This window comes from Agelaius tricolor, unplaced genomic scaffold (assembly GCF_023055355.1).
Source record: "Agelaius tricolor isolate 1412-34295 unplaced genomic scaffold, bAgeTri1.0.p SCAF_14, whole genome shotgun sequence".
NCBI classification, from domain to species: domain Eukaryota; kingdom Metazoa; phylum Chordata; class Aves; order Passeriformes; family Icteridae; genus Agelaius; species Agelaius tricolor.
The window spans coordinates 2,073,315-2,099,728 of record NW_027269274.1 but is presented as its reverse complement, the minus strand read 5'-3'; the positions used below and the strand labels follow the sequence as shown (position 1 = coordinate 2,099,728).

Genomic DNA, 26,414 nt, shown 5'->3' with positions numbered 1-26,414 from the left:
TATCCCAGAGCTGGTATCCCTTGTCCTAGAGCTCCTGTCCCTTGTCCCAGAGCTGTCCCAAAGCTCCTATCCCCTATCCCAAAGCTGCCCCAGAGGTGGTGTCCCCTATCCCAGCGCTCCTGTCTCAGAGCTCCTGTCCCCTATCCCAGAACTCCTTTCCCCTGTCACAGGGCTGTCTCAGAGCTCCTGTCCCCTGTCCCAGAGCTGTCCCAGCGTTCCTGTCCCCTGTCCCAGCGCTCCTGTCCCAGAGCTGCTGTCCCCTGTCCCAGAGGGTGTTGCCATGCTGTGCCAGCCCTCAGCTCTCCCTGTCCCTGTGCTGTGTCCCCAGGATGGGTGGCAGGGTGTCACTGGCAGGGGGTGCAGGGTGGTGGCTGCTGTGTGGAGCCCCTCAGGGTGCTGGGGAGGGGCTGTGGGAGATCTGAGAGGCTCCTGAAGCGCTGCTGTGGCTGCTCTGCAGGGACCTTTGCTTAATCCCAGCAATAATAATGTCAATAATGCCACGGGGTGCAGCAAGAGCTCTCCATCAATTAGAGCAGTCATGCTTCTAACGAGGCACAGCTAATCACACGTGGTTAACCCCCAGGTGACACAGCCCAGCGAGCTGCATGACCTGCAGGTCCCAGACACGATCCTGTTGTATTTTGTAAGCAAAAAAATGCAATATTAATAGAGACTTCCAGTTGAGTGGCCCTGTCTTCTGCACTCGGGTTCCTCCCTGGATTTAACAAACTGCACAAGGACAGCACATGGGTCTGCATTGGAGGGGACCTTAAAGTGCTATGGGCAGGGACACCTTCTGCTGCCCCAGGGTGCCCCAAGCCCTCATCATCCTCTGATGCCTCAGGTTCAGCTTTTCTATTTTTCACATTCTGTGCTGCGTTAGTGTGGGGGTCTGAGCTTCACATCAGGGCATGGTGAGCTCTGTGCACAGAGCAGGGACACAAAACAATTCCTGCTCCAGCTGGGCACCAAGGACAAATGATCCAAATCTCAGCCCAGGAGCACAAACACCGTGGGCTGGAGAGAGAAAAACAAGCAGGGTGGGACTGCAGGGGCTAAAGCTGGAATGGGACAATGAACTGCAAGATGCAAATGGAGCAGAACTGATCCCAGGGACAGAGCCCGTGCCCAGCCGTGCATTTTGGGGCCATTTTGGTTCATCTTGGGTTCATTTTGGGGCCATTTTGGTTCATCTTGGGTGCAGCCCTGGCTGGGCTCTTGTGCTGCCCAAGGTGCATCCATGGAGGAGATGCTTTGAATAAATCCCTGCTTTATTCTTTAACTCCATCCAGCCTCTGCTCTAGGGCAGCCTGCACCTCAAGGAAATGAAACCTTTTCTTGTGATCCTTCCTTTCCCTCTTGGAGCAGATCTGAAGCTCCAGGTGAGCTCCTGTGCTGCTCACTGGGGGGGTTCCTCAGTTCCCTCCTTCCTGTGGTGATGAACGTGGGCTGGGGACTCTCACTGCTGTGTCTGTGACCCCTCTCTCTGCTGGGTTAGGTCAAAGTTTAGACTTTGAATTTAATTTCAGTTCAGTTCTCTGCAGCATCAAAACCCAGCCTGACTTGTGCACCTTTGATGACCCATCCAGCTCAGGATATTCTGTGAAGATCCCCCAGGCTTTGGCTGGTGGTAAAGCACAGGGAATACCAGGGAAAAACACATAAATGGCACATAAATGACATAAATACACAGGGAAAAAACATTCACACGCCAGAAAATGTTTTTAAAGCTATTGGATCGTTTGGTTTGGATTTATAAATTACTGACAAAAAAAGAAAAAAAAAGTAATACGGTTATAAGTTTGAAATAACAACTTTTCTCCTGCCAAAATGGTATGTTATGTGAGCTCACGATAATCCTGCATCATTGTGGCTCCCAGCAGGAAAAAATACTCATAAAATTACCATTCTGCTTGAAATTCTGAACACCCTGAAAATCCTCAGGATCTCATGTAGGGAAGCATCAGTGCTGCATGAGAGAGAGATTCCTCAAGGTTGCCCAGTCTTTGAGCACTTTCCATTGGATCTATTCCTGTGTCATTATGGGGTGTGAAAACCTCAGAAACAATTAAGACCTCAGTTCCTAATAACCCTTCTGGCACCATTTATACCTTTATCGAGGAAATAATAAAAAATTAGCCATTTAGGCTACCAAATTGGCCTCTTTTTTGCACGGTGCAGTTGTAGTTTTAATCAGCACACGTCTTTACAACCCTAGGAGGAATTCATTATTTCTGTAGGCACAGCATGGTGTCCTTTCTCCTTCCACTTACACTACATTTCTTGCCATTTGCAGGATAAAGTTTGAAAACTTTAATTATAAAGTGAAAAAAAAAAAAAAAAGGTCATAAAGCAGAAAGCAAAAAAAAGAAAAAAACCCCTCAAGTCTTGCAGATTTATGTTATAAATTCTTGAGGTTGGCCATGATATTCTGAGGGATTATGTGAAAGGACAGGTTGCTGCTCTCTTCCTGCATTGCAGTGCCCCATAACTGCCTAATTTGGCATTAATTAATCTGCAGGAGTTTGGCTTTTAGGTTCAGGTTAATTTAAGCTGAAAAAAAGAGTGATTTATACATATATTAAACACACAAAAAAAAGGAAGGGATTTTGCCAAATCCTATGCTTATTATATTTTCCATTCTTTTTCTCTAATTTTCCCTGAAAATAATCAGCAGTGACAGCAGGGCTAAAACCAAGTGCTAAAACCAAGCCTTGGGTCAGGATCAGTGACCACAAAGCCGAGCCTAGGAACTGCTCCACATCATCATCCCAAACCAGACCAAGAGCCCCAGAATGAGTAACAAAACCCATCCTCAGTTCGAGAAGGAATAAACATTATTACAAGGTCAGCGCTGCTAAATTGCTGTCCTTGCTGCATTATCAGAGAGTAATGAGAAACACCTTCAGCCTCCAAGAGGAGTCAATAGAAAATCAGCAAGCAGCCACTGCAGACATCCTTTGGTTCCAGGGCAGCCAGGGATGAGCTCTGGGTTGACACAAACCCCCCTGGGCACGCACAACCTCGGAGGAAAGGACAAACACATCCCAGCAGCCAGCCAAGCCACCCACTGCTGGTATGGTATGGATGGATGGGAGATTTGCCTTCTGCATGTTGGCAAAATAATGAAGAAATCCTGGGATTTGGGAGGTGTAAAATTGCCAACAATTTCTGTTTACAGCTGAGCTTGTACCCGGCGCCAGTGCCCGTAAATGGGGCGGCAGACGCATTCCCTCTGAGGAGAGGGAATCAGGAGCACCAGAGGACAGGAGGATGAGGAAATTCCCCTCTCCAGAGCAAATCACAACTCTGGGTCCTATTACCAGCAGCAGGGAGAGCTTCTGGGATGGGAATTAGGGGATAATTGTGTTGGGATTCACAACAAAGTGATGCTGACTCAGGACACTGTCACCTCCTGCCCGCCTCTGTCACCTGTTGGAAATTCAGGCAACGCCGACCAGGGGAGAGAATGATGCAGCTGACTCCATGTTCTTAGAAGGCTAATTTGTTACTTTATTAAACTAATTATCTTAAAGAATACTATACTATACTATAGAACACAGAAAAGATACTGAATGCTAAAGAGATAATAATGAAAACTTGTGACTCCTTCCAGAGTCCCGACACAGCTTGGCCCTGATTTCAAATGAGAGGACACAGTCTCCAGCTACATCAGGGAAGGTATAGGTTGGATGTTAGGAAAAAAAGTTTCACTGAAAGAATAATAAAGTATTTGAATGCTCTTCCCAGGGAGGTGATGGAATCACCATCTCTGGATGTGTTCAATAAAAGACTGGACATGGCACTGGGTGCTATGGTTTAGTTGAGGTGTTGGGGCACAGGTTGGACTCCATGATCTCAGAGGTCTCTTCCAACCTCATCATTCTGTGATTGTGTGGTTCTGTAATTGGCCAAAGAGTGAAACCAACTCAAACCAGAATCCAATGAAACAATCACCTGTGGGAAAACGATCTCCAAACACATTCCAAAGGAGCACAACACAATTCCCAGGAGAAGCAAATGAGATCAGAATTGTTTTCCTTTTCTCTGAGGCCTCTCAGCTTCCCACGAGAGAAACCCTGGGTGAAGAAATCACGTTCAGGGAACGTGAATGCCACAGTCACCCAGAGCCACCTGTAACACATCCTTTTACCTATTGATGGAGGAAAACTCGGGGATTAGCTCTCGGCCAACAGAGCAGTCCAAGTGTAATCGCTCTAATTTGCAATTGTAAAGCTCCCGTTATCAATTAATTTACGTGTTACAAAAAACTATCTGATTATCTTTGTGGCGCTGTATTTACACTGGGGTTTGATTGAGTAATTAGCACGTAATTGCAGAGGGTTATTTATAGCCAAGAAAGGGGTACATTTATGTGCAGTTAAAATAATTGCAGTCTTTTGAGAGCGGATCTTTTGACTTTTCCTCCTTTTGGATGCTTCTAACAAACACATTTTGTCTGGCCAGAATTGCTGTCTGGGCAAAGCTGGGGCTGCTTGGGCTGGGTTTGCTTAACTTTCCTTTTCCATTTTAAAACATTTCCTCTGCCTCCCAGCCGTACCCTTCTTTAAAAAGGGGATTTGTCTCAGGGCTGGGGGTGTGGAGGATAAATCCTGGTGAGCCGGTGACCTCCGTGCCTGGCATGGATGGATGCTCCCAAAATGTGACCCTGTTAGAGTAATTCCTGCTCAGGGTATGCTTTATGAATGCCATCAAGGGCAATGGGGGCTTTCATGTCCCGTGCTAGTGATGATGTTTTTATTCCCCTTGCTGCCATCCCCAGCCCTCCATCGCCCTCTTAGGCTCCACTTCTCAGCCACAGCCGCTGGACCTGGTAAAGAAATTCGGTGTTTTCTGTGCTAGCATTGCAGAGGAGCTCTGGTTTCCAGCTGAGGGGTTCTGTCCTCACTGGGAAGGGCTGGGATGGAGATGATGCCTCAGGATTTCAGCTTTTCTATTTTCCATCTATTTGCAACCCTGCAGTTCTTTAGTGTGTAACTCCAAACTCCACACTCAGTGGGAGCTGCTGCTGCTTCCCCATTTGGGGCAGACACAACAATTCCTCTGCAGGCCTGGCAATCAAGGACACCTCACTGCCTCAGGGCCCAGAGATGGGAACAAAAGGGAGTTGGGGGAGCAAACTTGGGCTCAATGACTTCATTACCTGAAGCTGGAATTGGCAGATTCACCCCCAAAATGCAAATGGACCAAACTTATAAAAGTGTGAAACCCTGACCCATCATCCATTTTGGGTGTAGCTCCTGGGGGGCTTTGTGTGCCCTAAATGTACCTGAAGCCCTTCAATAAATAAACTGCTTTTTTTTTTTCCCTTTAATTCTGTCTGGCCTCTGTTTTTAGGTAGCCCCAGAAAAGGCATCAGAGAAGGGAGATGCCCCAGGCTGCTGCTTGCTCAAGGCCACTTCAGTGGCATTTGGGGCTCTCTGATGTGAAGATCTGGGAGGATATTTGGGATTTTGAGTAGCACCAAGGAGCTCTCCTGGGACAGTCCCTGTCTCCTGGGCTCTGGGTTAGGAAGGGCTTTGATTTGTTTCAGCTGAGACCCCTGAGTTTAAGAGGATTTCCCCTCTGCTCTAACAAGAGATTTTCCCTGCTGGTTGCTGCATTGTGTGCCCCCAGGCACTGCCAGGTTTGTGCAGATCTGTGATGCCATGGGCTCATCGTTGGTGCAGATCTGTGATGCCATGGGCTCATCCTTTGTGCAGATCTGTGATGCCATGGGCTCATCCTTTGTGCAGATCTGTGATGCCATGGGCTCATCGTTAGTGCAGATCTGTGATGCCATGGGCTCATCGTTGGTGCAGATCTGTGATGCCATGGGCTCATCCTTTGTGCAGATCTGTGATGCCATGGGCTCATCGTTGGTGCAGATCTGTGATGCCATGGGCTCATCCTTTGTGCAGATCTGTGATGCCATGGGCTCATCGTTGGTGCAGATCTGTGATGCCATGGGCTCATCCTTTGTGCAGATCTGTGATGCCATGGGCTCATCGTTGGTGCAGATCTGTGATGCCATGGGCTCATCTCCTGAGGGAGCAGCTCTGGGAGCTCTCCTGTCCCACCAGGCCACCAGTGGGGATCAAAGCCACATTTCCACTCATTTCCCTCCTGGGGGAGCATTTCCCTGTGCCAGCCCCCCCAGCCAGGTGCTGTGGGATGCTGATGGTGCAGTGGGCAGGGCTGGCACCCACCTGGGCAGGGGAGGAGCTGCAGGAGCTCCTTAAAGCAGGTGCTGGTGGAAAGCCCCAAACTCTGCTGGGCTGAGCCCTGGGGTGGAGCAGAAAGAATCCCAGGACCTGTCCCAACCTTGGTGAGTCATGGGGAGCTCTCAGGAGGTGCTGGGGGGCTTTAGGGAGTTGAGGAAGGTGGTGGAGTGAGAGTTTTGCTTGAAGGGAGCATTTTTCTGAGGGTTGGGGCTGGGTAATTGTTCAGAGGGTCAGGCTCTGTGTTTATTTGTGCCTCTTTATTTTCCTTATCCTGATTTTCCTTATTCTGATGCTGCGTGTGCTTTGCCTCCCCTGGTAAAACTGATGTTATTATTTAGATAATGCTTTGGTTTCTTGAAGGTGGGTCTGCTGTGGAACATCTTGGTGTGCTGCTGCCCCCAGAAAGGTGTCTCTGATATCTGCTGATTTAGTTGTGGTTGGAAATAAAAAGGATTATTTGGTATTGAGAACCATCTTGGAGCTGGGTCTGGCTGAGTGGGAACTGCTTTAGGATTTATTTGCAGACCATGAGCAGTCCATGGTGGTCAGCTGAGCTTTAAAGCTGGTCAGAACCTTGGAGGACGTTTTAGTGAACTCCTGATCAAACTGCAGAAGCACAATGAGGAGTTCTCCATGGCTGGGCTCTAGAAGCTGTACATAAAGAAGATTTACCCTATGCCATGCAGTTTTAGTGTTTTTCACTGGAGCTTGTGCTTTGTGTGTTGTTCCTGTATCTCCCTTCTGTGGCATTTACTGGTTAATTCCTTCCATTCTATTCCATATATTTATGTATTTATATTTTTATGTTTATGTACATTTTATTAAACCTTTGAAAAGAACACTGAAAAGCAAAAGGAGCAGTTTATCTTTCTTAAATAGCAACTTCTTTTAGGCACTGGGGCCATTTCCAGTGACTTGGTCCATTGCTCAGAGCTCTGGGGATGATGAGCCAGGAGCTTTTCCCAAAAGAATTCCCTCACTCTCCTACTTGGAGATGGCCCAGCCTAAACCACGAGCTGCTCTGCCTTTGGGGATTGAGCAACATCCTTAACTTGGCGCAGAAGTGATCAAATTCCAGTTACCAGTGCTTTTACACAGATGTGCAGATAGTCTGTGGGGGAAAACGTGGGGTTTGCCCATCAGAACGGGCACAGGATGGTCACAAATCGGAGTTGGTGGCTCTGGCTCCAAGCAGAGCCCGAGTGTGGCTGAGCCCTGGGCAGCCTCACCCGGGCAGGGCTGGCCCAGGCTGAGCTTCCTGGCTGCTGGGGACTCTATGACCTGGAGAAAAGCCTCGAGTCAAGCAGCTGCTGCTGAATAATTCAGCACATTGATAGAACGGTGCCTTTGGAGACGGGGATGCTGCCTTTAACCCTTTCAGGAGGGGCAGGGATCTGCTGGGGCCTGGCGGGAGCCCTGCTGGTCCAGGCACCTCTGAGCAGGAGCTTCGAGTAGAACTGAAAGAGATAAAATTCCCATCAGTGCTAAATTTAACGTATTTTTTAGTAGAACTGGCTAAAAGACCCCAAAACCCTAGGGGAAAAAAAAAAGGGGGTTTGCTTGCCAAATCCTCCAACTTTCTAGTGTTGAAAAGGAAAAACAAAAACCAACTTTTCAGGAAAAGCAAAAACACTTGTAAAAATCAAAACTTTTATAAATCTTCACTATCTTGATGGCATTTGTAGAAATATATTGAGCTGCCCTGTTTGTTTTTTTTTTTTTTTTCCTCTTGAACACTTTTTAGCCAGCTCGGTTACAGTAATGGAGACTTCAGACCTAAAGCCAGCCTGATTTATTTAGATGTAACAAAACTGTTGGATGACTTTCTGCTTTACCTCTAAGTTTGAATTGACTATAGGCTTTAGTTAAATGTGTTACTTAAAAGATAAAAGGCAGAAATGGGGGGGAAAAAACCCTTCAGTTTTTGCAAGCTTCCCATGTCTGAGTGTTTGTCTTGATGGAGCTGGATGTCTCAGCTTGTTTCATGTGGAATAATATATATTTATATAATTATATATTTATAGTTATATTATATCTATATTATTTTATATTATATTTTATATAATATTATTTTATATTATATATTTTATTATTATACTATATATAGTATTATAATAATATATAATAATATCTAATATAATAATATATAATAATATTATTTATATAATTATATATTTATTTAGATATTTATCAAGACAGACACAACACATTTATACTTGTGAAATGTAAAAATGGATTTCTAATGTAAAAAATAGATTTCTACCATCTCACAGAGCCCTCATTGCTTTATGAAACAACTTATTTACTTAAAAGCATTCTTGGATAATGTTATACTTTCTGCAGAGCCCTTGAACAGCAAAATTCCTTTTTTTTTTTTTTTTTTTTTTGGTAAGAAATAAATTGCAACTTTGTGCTAAAAGAGAAGTAGCTGTGAAGTTTGGTTGTCTTAATTTGGAATTGATTTTTTTTTTTTAACTGTTTTCCTTTATTTTGAGCTCCCTGGTGTTTTGCCAGTATTGCCAGCTCTGTAAGGGGATTTCCCTGGGTATCAGTGGGGTCAGGATGGGGCTCTGGGACCCCTGATCCATGGCATGGGTTGGACTGAGCTGATCCTGAAGGTCCCTCCCAGCCCATTTTGTGTTCCTGTGCTCAGGTTTCTCCTGCTGCCCACACAATTGCCTTGCCCGAGCCTTTGATCCTCATTTTTGGATCTCGGTTGCCGAGTTCCCATTCTGACCCTCATGAGCAGGATTTTGGCTGCTCTTGAGGGTGGTTTTTTTTTTTGTGATCCTCAAACAAGCCTGTGTGTGATTCCCAGCCCTGCTCCTTGCCTGTGATCTCAGGGAGGCTGCTGGGAGCCTTGGCAGAGTCTGGCACCCTTATTGTGCTCTTGCTGCTGCAATTGTGGAGCTTCAGCACTGGGCACCAAAGCAGCAAGGCAGGAGTGCCAGCACTGGGAGCAGAGCAGAGCTGAGCAGCAAAAAACCCAAAACCCCGAGCTTCTCAAATGGCTTTAAATGGTGTTGGTATTAAAACTGTCTGAGAAGGTGGAACTGGGTAATCCTGAGGAGGTGGAAGGGACCATGAGGATCATCCAGCCCAACTCCTGGACCTGCAGAACCCCAGGAATGTCCCAGGCTGATCCCTGTGCAGCAGCTTTAGCCCCAGGGGAGGTGCAAACACACCTGGGCCCCTTCAGAGCCCAAATTATCTCCGTCCCCATGGCCAAACCCAGGGGGAAATGGTTGATCTGGTCTCTCTGCAGCTGTGGAACACAATTAAGGAAAAAAAGGTGTAATTTATACATATATTAGAAAAAAAAAAAAAGGATTTTGGCAAATCCAGTGGTTATTACATTTCCCTTTCTTTTTCTCTTAATTTTCCCTGAAAATAATCCTGCTTATTCATGATGCTGCTGCAATAATTGAACTCCTGGAGGGAGAGGAGGGGGAAAAAGCTCCCCATCTAAATGACTGCTGGAGACCTGGTGTGTTTGGACAGATGTCAGGGCTGGGAGCTGCTCTGGGAAGGGCTCAGCATCGCTGGGTGCAGGCTGGTGCCTTGCTGTGCCTCTCAGTGGGGACAGATCACATCCCAACCCTGAATTTCCTTATTTTTTTTTTCCTTTCCCCACTCATAACCTACGGACTCTGAGGGAATAAATAGAGAAAACAGCCCCTGGTTCTTTTGCAGGAGTGGGAATTGAAGGGAGGGAATTTCCTGCAGGACAAAAAGTCCTCGTGGTATTTCGGTGTTCCTGTGATATTTCAGGAGGACAATATGAGAAATTAGGAGAAGTCTGAAGGGAGCAATTGAAGCTCCTCTGATTTTACACTTTATAACATTTAATGCTCTAAATATTAACTGTAAATTAATATTAACTGTATGTTGGTAGTGGGTGGTAAATACACGTGGCCTTCACTAAAATCTCTTGGCTTTAGTGAGTGTTTTGAAAGTATTTTAGACTCATTGTTCAGGATTTGTCTACTTTTTTGTAGGATTATGTAAATTGTGCATTAAATAGATGGTGCTAAACGAAATAAATTGATTTTTTTGTCTTGATGTGCTGCTTACACTTGTCCCACATGGGGGACAGTCCCATCTTCCACCTTTATGGTTTATTTCAGATGGGTTGGTGGAAAGAACAGAGGAAAAAAAATCTTATTTTCTGGATTTGTTTCTCCTTGTGGGGCTTGAACTCACCTTTAGTTGCTGTCTGTTGCTCCTAAATAATGAGATTTTTGGATGTATCAATGACTTCATTTATAAACCATAATTCAGAAGGAACTTACCTTAGGAAAGGTTGTATTTTATTGCTATTTTTTTCAATATTTTGGGGTGTTTTATGGATCCTCTGGAAGCATTATTTGTCTGAGACACAATTTCCTAGTATGGATTGCTGATTAGGGATGGAATTGCTGTGCCCAAGAAATCCTGGATGCTTTTTGCAGGGAAGGGAGGTTTATTGTACCCCAGTCACTATTGACATTCTCCTGCTTTGGGGAAGGTTTTTGGGAGGCTTTTGCTGATGCCATGTCAATTTTATTACTCTTACTTGCTTTCCTTTGTGCTCACTGCTTCCAGCAGCTGAATAAGGGGAAAATATTGATATTTTTGGTAGTTCATGTATGATTTTCCTGCTCTCAAAATCCTGGATTTTATCACCTTTTCCAGCTGGCTCTTGATACCAAAGCAGCTTTTTTCCAGGTTTCTTTAGTGGCATCCAGGACTTGCTAAATAATTGTCTTAAAAATTGGTAAAATGCAGCAGTTCTGTTTGGTTGCAATGCAGAATATGTTAAAAGAAGAATTTTTCTCAAGTTGGAGTGGAGTTTTTCTTGGCTCCCCACTGCCTTTCCAGTGGGACATTTCCTCTCCTGGCTGTGTCCAGGGCTCTTGGTGAGACCCCAAGAGCAGGAGCTCATGTGGCTCTGCTGGTTTTCAGAGCATTAATAAATAGGAATACATCAGTGAAACTTCAGTTCCACCCCTTTGTTCCCTGAGATGATGAGTTTAAAAAAAAAAAGAAAGTTAAATAAAGGAAAATGCTGCTTGTGTTGAGGCACTGTGGGGTGAGCAGGCCCACCTGGCCCTGTGCCCCCCACCCCAAGCACCCCCAGGTTATGCTGAGAACCTGCAAATCTTTGGGGCTTTCTCCCCAGCATTTCAAGCTTTGATTTTCATTTTTTGGTGTTTTCATTGTCACACCTCTGTGTGGTGGGGTTCACAGGGGTCCCAGGATGAAGGAAGGGACGAGGATCTGACTCCAGGTGTCAGAAGGCTTGATGTATTATTTCATTATATATATTATATTAAAACTATACTAAAAGAACAGAAGAAAGGATTTCATCAGAAGGCTTGAACAGAAAGGAAGGAATGGGATGATAACAAAAGCTCCCGACTCTCAGAGAGTCTGAGCCAGCTGGGCTGTGATTGGCCATTAATTAGAAACAACCACATGAGCCCAATCCCAGATGCACCTGTTGCATCCCACAGCAGCAGATAACCATTGGGTACATTTTGTTCCTTTTGTTCTCAGCTTCTCAGGAGCAAAGATCCTAAGGAAAGGATTTTCCATAAAAGATGTCTGTGGCACCTCTGCTCATCCAGCTTTGATCCATGCTGGTGGAACAGAGCAACATAAACTTAAATCTCTTACATCTCTTCCTCACCCTGTTGCTCTTTCCACATAAAAGAATGGGGGTGAGCACCTGGAAATGTCATTTTTGTGGCTGATGTGGCCACATGAAACCCCAAACCCCTCTGTAGCCTCCCCTGTGCCTCTGCACTGCCTGACCTACTTGTGCAATTTCTCAGCAATTCTTCAAAGGCAGCAGCTTGGAAGGCAGGAGACCTTGTTTTTCTGGAGAACATGGTGCTGAGGGAGGGTGTGGGCGATCTGAAATGTCTTGGGGTTTGCAAGGACAAGGAACAAATTAAGAAGGAGCAAAACAAACAATTTAATGGTGATGGAGCTGTAGCTCCGGCGAGGAGAGGCTGTGGGCGTGCATCCATTTCATCTCCCTGCACAAGATGATTCCTCACCACAGAAGGTCAGAAAAACCTCACTGCTGAGTGCTGGGAGATGGTTCTGCTCCAGGTTGGAAATGCTGGATTAGCAGGAAATATTCAAGGCCTTTGTTTGCAGCAATCAGGGGGCTGTAGGTGCACACCTTGGGCTAAGCAAGCACTGAGTTGTCACCTCAGATAAAAAACCAATGGCCAGACCTGGAAAATGAACTCTCAGGGCTGCTGATTATGATGTGTGGTGTAGACATTCATTACTCAGTGCCTGATTTGGTTTTTTATCGGTGACCTTTGCTGTTTGGTGCTTTGTAATTGGTTGCAGGTGATTAGGGAGGTTTCTGATCACTCCCAGTTTTTGCTTCTGGCACTGCAATCCCAGCAAGGAAACATTTAATGCAATGGAGGGATGGGAGTGAAGGGGAGCTGGTGGTGCCCTGGCAGGTGTAGCTGGTTGAGTTGTGCTGAGCTCTCATGCTAAGATGTGACATTGGGCTCTCCTGCTCTGTGCCATTGGCTGAGACAGGCTTTGGCCCTGTAGAAATGCAGAAATCCAGAAGTTTGACAAGATCTCATCAGTTCTTGTCGAGCTGTGGTGGGATTGGCTTGGAGCATGAGCCTGGGGAGCTCACAGAGCCTCAGCTCCTGAGGACAGGGAGTGAAGTTGGGTCTGGTACAGCTTTAGAGCTGCTCCACTGACACCCCATTAAAATTAGGATTGTGAGCCCACAGTTTATGGTGATGGTGACTGAAATGTGGTTGTTTCCTTAAGAGGAGCTGGTAAAACCCATCCCCTTCTGCTGCTTGGAGAATGCAATGAAGATGTTTCATGTGGGTAGGGAAAAAGCCACGAGCCCAAACTGTGCCTGTGTCAGAATTGTCCCTTTGTGTCACCAAAGCCTGGCAGCTTCAGCTGCAGTAACCTCTGGGGAGTTGAGGATCTCTTAATCAGCACTTTGGAGAGACAGAGGCATCACTCAGACAAGGAAAACCAATTTAATTTGTGTCATTACTTTGCATTTCAAGCAGGAAGGTGATGAACACATCATCCCCTCCGAGTGCAGCTCCTGGAGTTCTCCTGGGCTTTTTCCTGATCCGTGGGCTCTCCACATGAATCCCTGTGGGAAAACAGCTTTGGGAGAGCATCCTTCAAACAGGAGCTTCTGCTCTGTGCAGTCACTGAAAGTTTTTTTACAGTCAGTAGAAGTTTTTTTTTTTTTGATGGAGCAGAAAATCCCATTTTAAGTAGCAGAGCCAATTTTGAGGGTTATGCACCTTAAAGTTCAATTGAGGAATCAGCTGGTGAATCCCTTTGACCTGCATGGCTGCATATTGATAATAATCTCTCCAAACAATTGTAGTGCCTGTATTTATCAGAGCAATCTCAGTGTTCTGTTCATTTGTGAAGCAAATGACAGCCAACAAATGGAATTTTAAAGCCTGAAAACCCAATATAAATTTCTAACGCTCATCCCTGCTTGATGAGACCAAATAAAGAGTTTGAAATTTTTTTTTTTTGCACTTTTTTTTAGTTAGAATAAATCACATGAGCTCTGTGTTCTGACAGCATTTTGCTTGGGAGTGAAAGCCCTCAGTCCCTGGGAGAGCTGTGCTGGGATTAGGCTGCTGGAGCTTTTCCTTCAGGAGGTGGGTGACACTTGCAGAATGATTTTGGCTGACTCACTAAACAGTGTTTAAATGCACAGGAAATGCTTCTGCACATGGGATTTATATTTCAGCCCCAGAAAACTCTGTCTGCTCCTTTGAGCTCCCATAACCAATGCAGTGCTGAAATGGGTGAGCAGGAGGAAGGGCTGGGGGTGATGCTGATCCAGGGGGTGAAAATGCAGAGTTCACATCCTCTGGCTTTGTGTGGAGAAGCAGCACAGGCAGGATTAGGGCAGAGCTGGCTGGGCATGGGTTTTATCCAAGGAATGTCCTCTTGGAGCAGGAACAGGGGTGGAACAGAGCAGCTTTTCCTCCTGAGGGCTGCTGGAAATGAAGACGAGCAGGAGCAGCTTCAGGTGCACTGGATTATTCATTAGCATTTATTAATGAGCCCATAGTCCTCAGAATTGTGGTTCCCATGTTCCTTTAGCCTAACTGAGGAATACTGTGTGGAAGGCTGGAAGTTCATATTAGACAACAGGAGCAGGAAAAGATCCTTACAGTGTGCAGGGGGCTTGAGATAAAGACAAATCTGCAGTCTGAGGGCTCCTGGGGTGTCCAGTTTGAGACTGGAGCGAAGCAGAGATGCAAAATCTCATAGTTTTATTTAATCTTGGCTTAAAACAGGGTTTGGAAGATAGGACAAGTCTATGGGTTGGCAGGTGATGCAAAACAGTGCCAGAGGAGGCTGATTCCATAAACCTAAACCACAGCAGAGCCAGGGACAGGAAAAAGATAAAAATAATCAGCAAAGGGGTTGTTGTGTGCTTGCAGTGAGCAAGGGAGAGCTTTGGGGTGAGGAATCCCAGCCTGGTGCTCAGCCATGTCCCAGTCCTGGGCCAGGCTTGGTTTCCTGCCCCAGGGCAGCCCCATCACCCTTTCCTTCCCTGCAGCCTGGGCTCCAGCTGCTCTCAGGAAGGATTCATTAGGAATGGCAGGATCTGCAAATGATGCTAAAAATCTTCCAGGTGGAAGATGCCCCTCAGGTTTCTCTGGGAGTGCTGCTTTCAGCCCCCTCTGCATGAGTTTGTGTCAATATAAGCTCAGTGTAATGTATGGATTTCTGCTGGCAGCAGCTGAGAGATCAGCACTTCTCCAGGCTCTCATCAGTGCTCCCTCTTGCCAGCTCCCAAAGAACTGCCTCCACAAAAAAAAGTGGAATTTTTCTGTGCAAATACACAGTATTACTGTGAAATGAATCCTCTCTATTTTTATTTTCTCTCCTTAAGTCGTTTTTTTCCCCCCTCTTGAAGGATGTGCTGTTCCTTTACATGAAATGAGGCTTGCACAAAACTGAGTTTCTTCTTAGGTTTTTTTGGAAGTTACAGCTTCAAGAACGACTGCAGTGGTGACTGGGGAGCAGCACTAAAAGAGTGTTGTTGCCTTTTCCTTTGGAGACAACTTCCTCTCCGTGTTCTGAAGGTTTTTTTCAAAGCCTTCTGTTGACAAGGGATGCAGAAAATACTGAACCTGCTAAATTCAGATTTTAGTGTGCTGTCTTCCATAGCGTCACCCGAGGGAGGGAGCGCAGTCTGTGCCCCCCAGTTCCTGTTCCAGGTTGTTTTTCACCTGGGATGAAGGTGTGGGTTTGAGTTCCTGGCCAAACCCTCCAGGGTAGGGGAGGTTTCTTTATTATTTAGCAAAATTGCCTGGGCATTGGTGATGTTTGGGGGGAATACAATTGAAAAGCTGTAGGTTTTCCAGCCTGGAAGTTCAGGTTCAGTGCTGCTGGTGAGGATAATATACAATTAATTTAATCACCATCTCCAACACAGAATTTTAAAGGTGGGAGAAGCCCTCTGAGAGGAGCCCAAACATCAACCCAGCACTGCCAGGTCACCACCTGAGCACCAAATCTGCAGGTTTTGTCAGGAGTATCTGCAACTCCTGCAGGATGAAATCCTGTGCTGAAAACAGAATATTCTGAATGTGCCTCCTCCCTGGTTTGAGTCAACATCTCTCTGCCAAGGCAGGGTGTTTTAAGAAATTGTCCGTGGAAGTGTTCCTGTGGTTGGAACCTGCAGTTTCTGAAGGGTTTGAGTGGTTGTGTGCTGCTGGCTTGAGCTGCTAAGCAGACAGGATCAGAATGCAGAGGTTTTTCCACCAGTCCCCTGCTCCTTCTAGCCCAAAATGATGAAGTGTCCAAAGTGCTGGGTGGGCAGATGGGAGATGAGCTTTGTGCTCCACCCAAGGCAAGCAGCTCCAGCAGGAGAAAGCATCATGAGCTTTGTAGTAACTGCACTGGCTGGGGTGTGGGGGAAGAGAAGAACCAAGATTTCATCCAGAGTCTCCCACGTCAGCTCCAAAAAAAGCCACCCAAGCTTGGTTCTGCACACAGGCATGACAGGGCTGGAGAAACAAAAGCCCAGAGCGTGGTGAGGTGCAGCTCTGGGGGCTGCTGTGCAGGTGTTCTGTGAGACACCTCCTGTGCCTTGGCTCTGAGCCCTGCATGCCCACGGGGCTCAGGGGTGTCTGGGAGCCTGGTGGGCTCCAAATCTCGCTGTACTGAGCACACCAGGCTTAGCTAAGGCAAAACTGCAGGTTTTTTTTGGTTTTTTTTTGCTTTGTTTTCAGCAGCCGCGGCTTTGTAGCGTCTAAAAATACCCAGCGACGTTGGTGGTGGAGTGTTGCTTAACTTGTGCAACTTGTTCTCCCAAACTTTGCCTGAGTGAAGTGATAAGTTGAACAGTTAGAGTAAACAGAGTAATATTTTGATTGGTACAAAACCTTTCATTTCTTCTCCACGTCTAATTAGCAAAGCTCTGAATGTCAAATATTTCCCCGCTCTCCCCGGCGCTGTGCTCACTTCGGTGGGCTCCATCTGGCTCTGCCTGCCTCGAGCCTGTTCCTCATGGGAAAGCTTTCCCAGACCCAGGGCTGGAGCTGCACCCCACCTGTTCCCCTGCAGCTCTCCTGAGCTGGGAGGGAGCTCTTCCCTCCAGGAAATCCAGTCTTGGGGCTTTAGCTGCTCACAGTGACCCTGAGATGCATTGGAAAGTCTCTTTTCCCAGCCTGGCAGTCGAAGAAGGAGTCAGAGCTCCTTGTTTCTGTCTCAAGGTTGTTTATTGTTCCTTATGTGTAAAATTCTTTCTCCTGCCCTGGCGAGGTCCGCTCAGCAGGACAGTCAGAGGCACTCTGCCTGCCCCTGGGGTGATGTTATCTTTTTATACTAAAAACTAAATGTACAATATTTACAATGACTTCCCAATACCCATCACCTGTGTTAGACAGTGAGCTTCTACTCTAAACCAATCCAAAAGTGCCACCATCACAGCAGAAGATGGAGGCCAAGAAGAAGAAGGAGAAAGGCTGGAAACGCCCAGATTCCTCCATCTTGCCCCCTGAACCCCCATTCTAAAAACGCCAAAAATCTGTTTTTTCACCCCATGATAAACTGAATATTATTCTACTTATACTTTCGTGGCTTGGTAACTTTTTCCATGGATCATAATCAAAACCACAGGCATCTTGGGCTCTGTGCCAGGGTCTCTGAGCCCCCTGGCACTCCAGGACAGCCAGGGGGATGTCCTGAATTCCGGCAATCCAGGTGGAAAATCGAGATACATCGATTGTATGATTGCTGTGCCAGCTGCTGGTCCATGAGAGGAGCTCTCAGGCTGGGAGCTGTCAGGCCAGGTCCTTGCTGGAAGCTGCTGGTGGGTGGGAGTGGTGCATCCATGGAAAATGAAGGCAAAATATCCCCTTAGGCTGCCAGGGATGTAATTCCCCAGTAGTGAATGGGGTGTAGCAGCTCTTTAGATCCATAGAATCCCAGAAAGGTTTGGGTTGGAAGGGATTTTGAATCCCATCCAGTGCCACACCTGCCATGGCAGGGACACCATGGGCTTCAAGCCCCAATGTCCAGCCTGGCCTGGGACACTTCCAGGGATCCAGGGGCAGCCACAGCTGCTCTGGGAATTCCATCCCAGCCCCTCCCCACCCTCACAGGGAGGGATTTCTTCTCAATATCTAATTCTCAGGGACTTCAGTGGCAACCCCATTACAGGAGCAGGGCTCTCCTCTGGCTGTGACTTCCTCATATCAAATTGGAATTTAAGCTACAACCCGGGAAATGGGTGCTTATCTTCAGGCAAAATGTCAGACTTCTTTTTCTGCCTCTCCTATCTGGGATGTGTTGATAGTGCAAAAAAAAATTTCATATTTCCTTATATCATTTTTGCTGCATTTCTGGTGCCCACTGAATTCTAGTTTCATAAACATCATCTCCATTTGCCATATGTTCTCTGTGTGACCCGTACCTAGCTACCAAACATGTGAAGCTTTAGGTTTAAATCATGTGTTGGATAAGTTTCCTGTTTTTTCCTGATTTTTTTTTTTTTCAAATTTTATTAGCATGTGGTTTGGATGATCTAATGGGAAATGGCTCTGCCTCAGCCTCTTTCTGTGGGATTCAGGTTGGTTTGTTGTCAGCTGAGTTATCAGTGGAAGAGTTGCAGCCTTTAGTGAAATCAGAGGTGGAAAAATTTAAGGTTTGAGTCATCCCAGGTGGGAAGGCTGAACCCCAGGGCAGGGGCTGGGGGTTTTGGAGAAGAAACCTCAGGGACTGGGGGTTCAGGGACTGAACCAAGCAGTGGGGAAGGCTCTGAGCAGGTTCCTGCTGTTGTCTCGTGGCACTTTGAAAACAGCAAATAAAACTCGTCCAAGCCAGCCTCTCTGTCTGCAAAACAAATTGACAATAACAAGAATTAATTTGGTGTCTTAAAATATCAGCATAACCAACATTCCATTTGATTTTCTTCTTTCAGGTATTGGAAATTTGACTGAAGGCTGCATATCATGCACTGGAGAAGGTAAGAATTGTTTAATCCTAATTCTGATGTGTTGGTGTCAATTTATCTTTATTCTTAATGTAATTGCATTGAATGTCAGCATCTCCTTTGTGTTGTTTGTGTTTTAAAGAATTTGTCCTGGAGTTTCTCTGTGCCCTGACAGGGGGTTTTGATTTCCCTTTTTACAAGAATATATAAATCTGCATTTAAGTGTATATGTTGCATTTATGCAGTTCTACATTGGAAGGGTTATGGAAAATGTGGAACAATTTGCTTTCAGCTATTATTGTAAATGGGAAATTGTAAATTATATACATTTAACAGGATGTATGGAAGCTGCAGAGTGACTCTTTTTCAAAAGGATATTGATATCTTGTTATCAATAATGTTTCAGGGTTGTATTTTTTTTTCTGGTTAGGCTCCTATTGTTCTTGTCAAGAGATTTTCAAGATTGGTGTTTAATTAATCATTGAATGATTGACTCTGCAATTGAATTAGTCAAAAAAACCTGTGGTGTTTCTGAAACTCAAATTTTCTTAATGGCCTCTCAGTTTGAATGTCAAAAGGAATCAATCTTGTTAGTGGAGAGGTGAGTTTTGTTCTACAGACCCTGAAATTATCTGGAGGGTTTTTTTCCAACACGCTTTTAAGTCTGAACGATGTTGTTTCCAAAGGAGAACAAGATGTTTTCAGAGCTTACAATTATTTGAAAAATGAATGTTGTCTTCGTTTTGGATGTTATTACTGTATCTGTTCAGAGAGACTGCAGATGGTTTCTGACAAAAATATTTAATTTCTTAATTCTTGGGAGTTCCTCCTTAGTCCTGGGGGGTGTTCACCATGAAAACTGAAGATAGAGATCAAGTAAATACTCTCATTCAGCCTGGCTCTTTTGGAATGTGCTCTCTTGGTGTGAGGTTTTCAGAGACAGCATGATAAATCCTGTGATAGATCACTTTCTAGTCTTTCTAGTGGTCTGAAAGGAAAAGCTTATTTCTTAATATAAAAGATATCTTTGAATAATGGACTCCTCATCCCTTTGGACAGTACTCCTAAATTAGCCTCAGAGCTCCTTCTCAGGTGAAATCTCATTTTCAGGTTCCCCACAGTAAAAAAGAGACGCTGATCCCCATTTCATGTGGGAAGTGTTTTCAATCTGCTGATGAAAAGTACTTCTGAAGAGTTAGGCAACCTTGATTAATTGAGCCTGAATAAGAAGTGCAGGATCAAATCTCAGGATATTATTTTTAGGCTGCAGCCTTGTGTTCTGCATTCCAAATCCTTAAATGCCAGTTTGATAGGAAGTGTGGAGGACTGGAGCAGACAGTTCTGGGCACGCTGGTAATGGTTTGCAAATGCTGACACCAGCCCAGCCAGGAGGATGGAAATTGCTTTCTGTTTACAGAGCCTCTAACTCCTGGGTAAACACTCCTCATTAGTGAGGATGTGACTGGAATTTGGGTTCAATGCCTCCACTCTGGGGATGCCTCAGGATTTCAGCTTTTCTATTTTCCATCTATCTGTAACCCTGCAGTTCTTTAGTGTGTAACTCCAAACTCCACACTCAGTGGGAGCTGCTGCTGCTTCCCCATTTGGGGCAGACACAACAATTCCTCTGCAGGCCTGGCAATCAAGGACACCTCACTGCCTCAGGGCCCAGAGATGGGAACAAAAGGGACTTGGGGGAGCAAACTTGGGCTCAATGACTTCATTACCTGAAGCTGGAATTGCCAGATTCACCCCAAAATGCAAATGGACCAAACTTATAAAAGTGCGCAAACCCTGACCCATCATCCATTTTTGGGTGTCTGCCCAAAACTGGGCCCTTCAATAAATAGAACAGCTTCTTATTCCCTTAATTCTGTCTGGCCTCTGTTTCTAGGTAGCCCAAAAGGCATCAGTGCCATTGGGAGTGAAGGGGTATTTGAAATAAAAGCTGAAATGGGGAAGCCCTTGGTGAACGTGAGCCATTAGAAGGTCAGCAGTGCCCTGTGGGGTGTTTGGGTCTGGGAATGGCCCCACAAGGCAGAATTTGGCTCTTGTGTGGGCAGTGGGAACAGCAATGTCACCCAAGCTGCTGAGATACCCCAAAAAGTGAATTTTGTGTGCCCAAAGTCTGCCCCTGCCCCAGTGGCAGCAAGCCTTGGGATCCAGGGCTGTGCCCTCAAGGAACAAGCACAGTGTGGTGTTTAGGGAAAAGTGGCCACACACTCTGCTGTACTTGACAAAATGGCACATTTGGGGACTGCAGATTCAGCTTTTATACATATTTCATCTCTGGGGGAGGGCAGGAGTTTCTCTCCCACGCTCCTCAGCAGCACACGAGCCTTGCTGAGTCAGAGCCAGGCCCTGAGGAAGCCAAGTTTGGGGTTTTGCTTCTGGTCTTGAGGCTCAGAACTGCCTGTGCTTGACCAAAGTGGCTCCAGGAGAAGGGATTTGAAAGGAAACATTTCTGCTTTGCAGTGGTATAATTACAAAATTCTACTTGATTACCTGTCAAGCTAATTAAAACAGTGACAGGCCAGCAGTCCTCTTAGAGTTTGTAGCATCTGTGCTTTGTATCCCACAACCAGGCTCAGAGTGTAAATTTAATTAGAATTATTACCAGCAGACAATGCACAGTTGTGCTGGAGAAATGTCCTAAAACTGAATGCTCTGAAAAAAGACATTTCTGGTGGGCAGAGTCTGGTTTTAGGGCATGGTTTGACAAGGTTGGGGCTGGTTTTGTCCACGGGCAGCTTCCCCTTTGCCTGGTGTGTGTTTGTGTCTGACAGCTTTGGCTCAGCTGGAAGTGCTGGGGGTCAGTGTGGAGGAGGATTACTTGGATGGACACTGAACTGCCTCCTACATGTGATTTTTAGATCCCTCCTTCAAAGACAAGGGCTGTTTGTGATCTCCAGGCATCCTTCTGCTTCCCAGGATCCTGAATTGTCCTCCTTCCCTGGCTCCTCACTGTCAGATGTGTCTGCCACCACGTCCTCCTACTCTTCCTAATCCTCTGAAAATCTGCTGTGTCCTTTCTTTTCCTCTTTATTATATCCTGCTTCCTCTTCATTATTCCTGATTCCCTTCTCCTGCTTCTCACCTTCTGTGCCTCTCTGCCATCCCTTCCCTTGGCCGCTTCCTTCTGCCCTCATCACTTGGGTTCCTCGTGCCACCCAAAACCCCCCAAAAATTAAAACAGAGTCAGTTGTTCTGAAGTGATTTGGTGACGCTGAATCATCAAAACTTTAGGGTGATTTAAGTTGTGTTTTTAGAGGAAGGGCTGGGAGAGAGCATCCTGACTTTGCAGCAGCTTTTTGATACGACCCCGATTGTAATTTGTTATTGCAGAATCTGCATTTGGCTTGAGATTTGGAGTATTTGTTTTGTTTTTTTTTTAACTTGAGTAATATTTAAGATGGAGTTGTCATGACTTGGCTTTTCAGCCTAAGATCATGAGAAATGCTTGGACAATGGGATAAACTTGAGTTCAGTCACAGGTGCCTGGCCAGATATTTCCCTTGCAAAGAGATTTTGGAAGCACAGGTAATTACCAGGTGGTAGCTCAAGGGATGTGCCTCATTCCAGCATTTCAGAGTATTTCCTTTCAGAATATGTGTGAGATGTGTTGTCTGTGCTCCCTGAGTGGGAATTTGGGGCTGAAATGCCACCAAGGAACGTCTGGGAAGGGAACAAGGCTGTTAAATCTGAAATCTGACACAAGGCATACTTTGGCACAAAGCAAGTCTGCCCTTCTGCACTTGTTTGATATTATAAAAGAGATTATTGTGGCCTTACAAGAAGGTTAAGATGTGGTGAAGTTTAATATACTCTGGAAATAGTCCTGCTAGAGCCACTGCAGCTGGTGATTGATGAGGCAGGTTATGATGGGAGCTCTCAATCTTGTGTTTGTGTGTGCAAATTGCCATTTCCCAGCCTTTTCAAGGTTGCTAACTTTATCTTGTGGTGCAGCCCATATTTAAGGATTTCATGTTGAATTAGCCTTTGATTAAGGGCGAAGGAGCTTTGATGATAAAATGTCACTACCAGTGGTTCTGTGGACTGGCTTGGAATAACTTATCAATCACTCCATGACTGAGAACACGTTGTGGACATGAGGGTCACCCTTTGAGGATTAATTTTTCTCAGATAAACAGCTCATGGCTGTTGGGTGATTATGGTCAGAAGCAATTATGGTGGTTTTAAACTGCTCATTACTACAACAAAGAGTCACTGGGCTGAGTTTTGAGCCTCTGCCTAAATAGCTGGGTCAAGATGGGTCAGCCTGGATTCCAAGGTGTTATTGAATGATAGGAGTTGCTGGGAGTTCTGGCACAGCTGGGTCCTGCCAGTTTGTTTTCCCTATTTTTTCTTTTCTCCTATGAACTGAATTTCTGCACCTTTTAGGTGAGTCACTCAAACAGGCAGCTGGCAGCTCTGTGGAGTCCCCTGTAAACAGCAAACATGTATTTTCCAGGTATTCTGAAGAATGTTTCACAGCTGGCTTAGGTCCCAGGTGTCACTGCTTGTTTGTGATCCTCTGGCCTCCAGATTTCCATTTTTCTGTCTCCTTTTTTAATTCCTGCAACGCTGTCATCAGCTCAGCTGAGGGACTGGATGAGCACAGTGTGAGGACTCATGATGCTCCTCATGGCTGGAAAAGTGGTGCAGCCTGAAAGCCAAAGCGTGTCTGAGATAAATTCCTATTTAATAGGAAAAAAATGACCCCCAAACACCAGTGATGTGGGCAAGTGCTGTCATGAGCACTGCTTGAAAGGGATGAGAAACTGTCTTATGGAGGGATTAGTGTAGTGAGGAATAAACTGCTGAATCACTGGGAGCAAGGAGGAAATAGAGAGTGGAGAGGCTGTGTGGAAGGAAAAAAAAAAAAGAAAAATAAAATGGCTGCTGGAATTCAATTAAAATCTCAGTGGGATTTGCTGCTGGAGATGGAGCATCAGTCATCCCCGAGCTGGTGGTGGCTGTGCCTCCAGGGCTGCTCAAGTGAGTGCAGAGCTCCTGAAAAGCGCTGGAGTGGCAGTGCTGCAGCAGGAGAGCCCCCAGCTCCTCCCAGAGTGATGTGTTTTCCCTCTCAGGCTGCATTGCTGCTCACTCCTCAGCCCCTGACACTTCTCCATTGATTATCCCAGGCCAGAGGTGGAGTTTGTCCTGCAGGCTGGGAGAGGAGCACCTTGTGGGAATGCTGCCCGGGCTGTGGGGCTGCAAATCAGCTTGGGAGGGGGCTTTATGGTGGTTTTTTTTTCTTTTAATTTGGATTATTTAATTCAATCTTTGGATTATTTAATAATTTTGGTTATTTAAGGATGTGCTTGTGAAGGGCTGAGTGCTTGAACAGCTTCTACTTGTCATCAGTGATGTCCTTTTTGGATGCAAATCCAAAAAAAACCCCAAAACACCCCTAAAAGCAGCTCTGTCCTCAAGTGAAGGACACAGAATCAGGCTGGAGGTGGTTGGATTTTAGTCAGATGAAATTCCCCCATTTCACTGGGTTTTCAGTGAGTGTTTCTTGCTGCAGGTGGGACAGGAGGGATGGCTTTGGCTCTGCCCATTACTGAAATGGCTCCTTTGCCATCAAATCTTGTGTTAATCATTTGAAATGCCTTCAATGTGCCCTCAGCGATTTGAAATAGCATCAATTAACATTTAGGAAATTAATTTCCGACTCCTGGAATATTAAACATTTACTTTACAGATGGAAATGAGGTGTACTGAATGTGCATCTCTCGTGCCCCTTTTAACCCACAGCCTCATAAGGCAAAAAATAAAAAAAGCTAAATTGGCAAAAACGAAGGTTTGGTTTAGTGCTGGAATTGTGGCACATGAAATTATTGCTGCCAGGTTTGATACTCCACCAGTGGCTTTGAAGTCTTTTATTTTAAAGTCTTTTACTTTAAAGCCAGGTTTTAAACCTGGCTCAGGTTCCAGGCCAGGCTGGACAGGGCTTGGAGCAATCTGGGATAGTGGAAGGTGCCAGGGGTGGAACTGGATGAGCTTTAAGGTCCCTCCCAACCCAAAGCAGTCTGGGATTCTGTGATACTGAGAAACGTGGCTAAAAATTAGGAAACCCCAGACCAAAGCAAAGTATGGGTGAAACACCTGATGATGCCAACCCCTCATGGCTCACTGTGACACACTTTGATTTTACTCCTCCTTTTTAAAAGATTTGATACCTCAAAATAAGCGACTCAAACAGAAACAAAGGTTCTTCAGAAAATCTATAATTCAGGTTAATCTTTGTGGATTAAAATGTTCAGTCTAATCTTTGCTAGGACTGGTTTTGTTACCCCTTTAGTTACAATAAAAACGTTATAGATGTGATTCTGCATAAAGGTGTTGGAGTGTGCGTTACTCAAGAAACGTTTCCCTGGTTTCTCTGTCTTTATGTTGGTGAAAATTTGCATCCCTTGATCCCCTAGAAGTATTTGGCAAACGGATTCCTTGCTTCAAAGGATCCATCTGCCAACTGAAGGGAGGAGAAATATTCCTTAGGGTCAGTTTTGAACTTTTTCCTTTGATTTTGGATCTTAGTTTCTCAGGTTCACAGTTGTCCTTATTGAGAAGGAAAACAAGATGATTTTGGTTTGTTTAATTCATTCAAATTGATCATTGTTCCTGTTTATACCATTTTAAGAACAGCATCTTTATCTCCTTACTTGCAAATACATATTTTGTTTGATTCCTATTAATGCTCTTTTTAAATGATTGATCTGCCTGTACCATGTTGCAAATTCTGGTGGTTTTTGTTTGATTTGGAACAGATCTGAGGAGGTGATGTAGAGCAACTGCCCTGCTCAAAGTTTTCTAGTAAAAAGTTATTTTAGGTTTTATTGAGTGGCAGCTGTCCTCAATACACCATGTGGCACAAAGAAGGAACTGGAATCTGACTCACTTTTTGTCTCTAGTCTGTAATTCCTTCTGCTCTTTTCCCATCCCTTCAGCTCCCTCACCACTTGTGACTCTTTCAGGAGTTATCACTTCGGTCTCACAGCCACTATTTTCATTCCTCCTCGCACCAAAACCTCCTGGCCATCAGTTCTTCCCTGTTGTGCCTGTTCCTGTGAGATCTGTGTTTCCCTTTGTGCTGCTGACTCACTGCCAGCCCAGAGCTGTGCTGCTGTCCCTGCCTGTAAGCCGTGTATTTCCAGGGTTTAACTGCCCACTATTGGAGTTTCCAGAACACGGAGCCATGCAGGCAGTAAACTGCATTTCACGCACTGCTGAAGTTAATGGGAATTTGGAGCAGCTTTTTGGCGCCCTGCTTCAAAGCAGTTCAAAGATCTCTTATTTCCTCATTTTCCTCTTAATCTTCGTTCCTCTCATTCCACAAGAATTATCACAACTCTACTGTATCACCTGCTTTGATACAGGAGATCTTATCCTCAGCACAGTCCTTGAAGTCTTTTTTCTTCCATAGGAAGCAGACGGGGGAAAAAAAAAATGTTTCATGCTGAACAGATGTGTCCTGATTCTCTTTGTTTTTATTTAGGTTTTGCCACAGTCTGTTATACTAGAATTAAAACACCTCATCAGAGGATGATGATTAGAGCTACCTCTGTTTTTTTCCCCCCTTTAAAATGTCACTAGAGCATCTCTTTCACTTTTTCTTGGTGACTTCTTTGGCAGCCCTGAAGCTGCTGTGGGCTGTGCTGTGTTACAGCCTGGAACTCCAGCCCCCACTATTGACAATCTCATATTGGTAATTCCTT

The 26,414-nt window shown here is 45.4% G+C and overlaps 1 protein-coding gene across 1 annotated transcript in view; it reads left to right on the top strand.

The window, feature by feature from the left end:
• The window catches only part of LOC139595743 (contactin-4), a 275,452-nt gene that overhangs the window by 20,745 nt on the left and 228,293 nt on the right, over positions 1 to 26,414 (top strand). Inside the window, exon 2 of the mRNA XM_071439314.1 lies at positions 18,682 to 18,726. The gene's annotated coding sequence lies outside the window, so the exon portion shown is untranslated. The remainder of the gene's footprint in view (positions 1 to 18,681; positions 18,727 to 26,414) is intronic.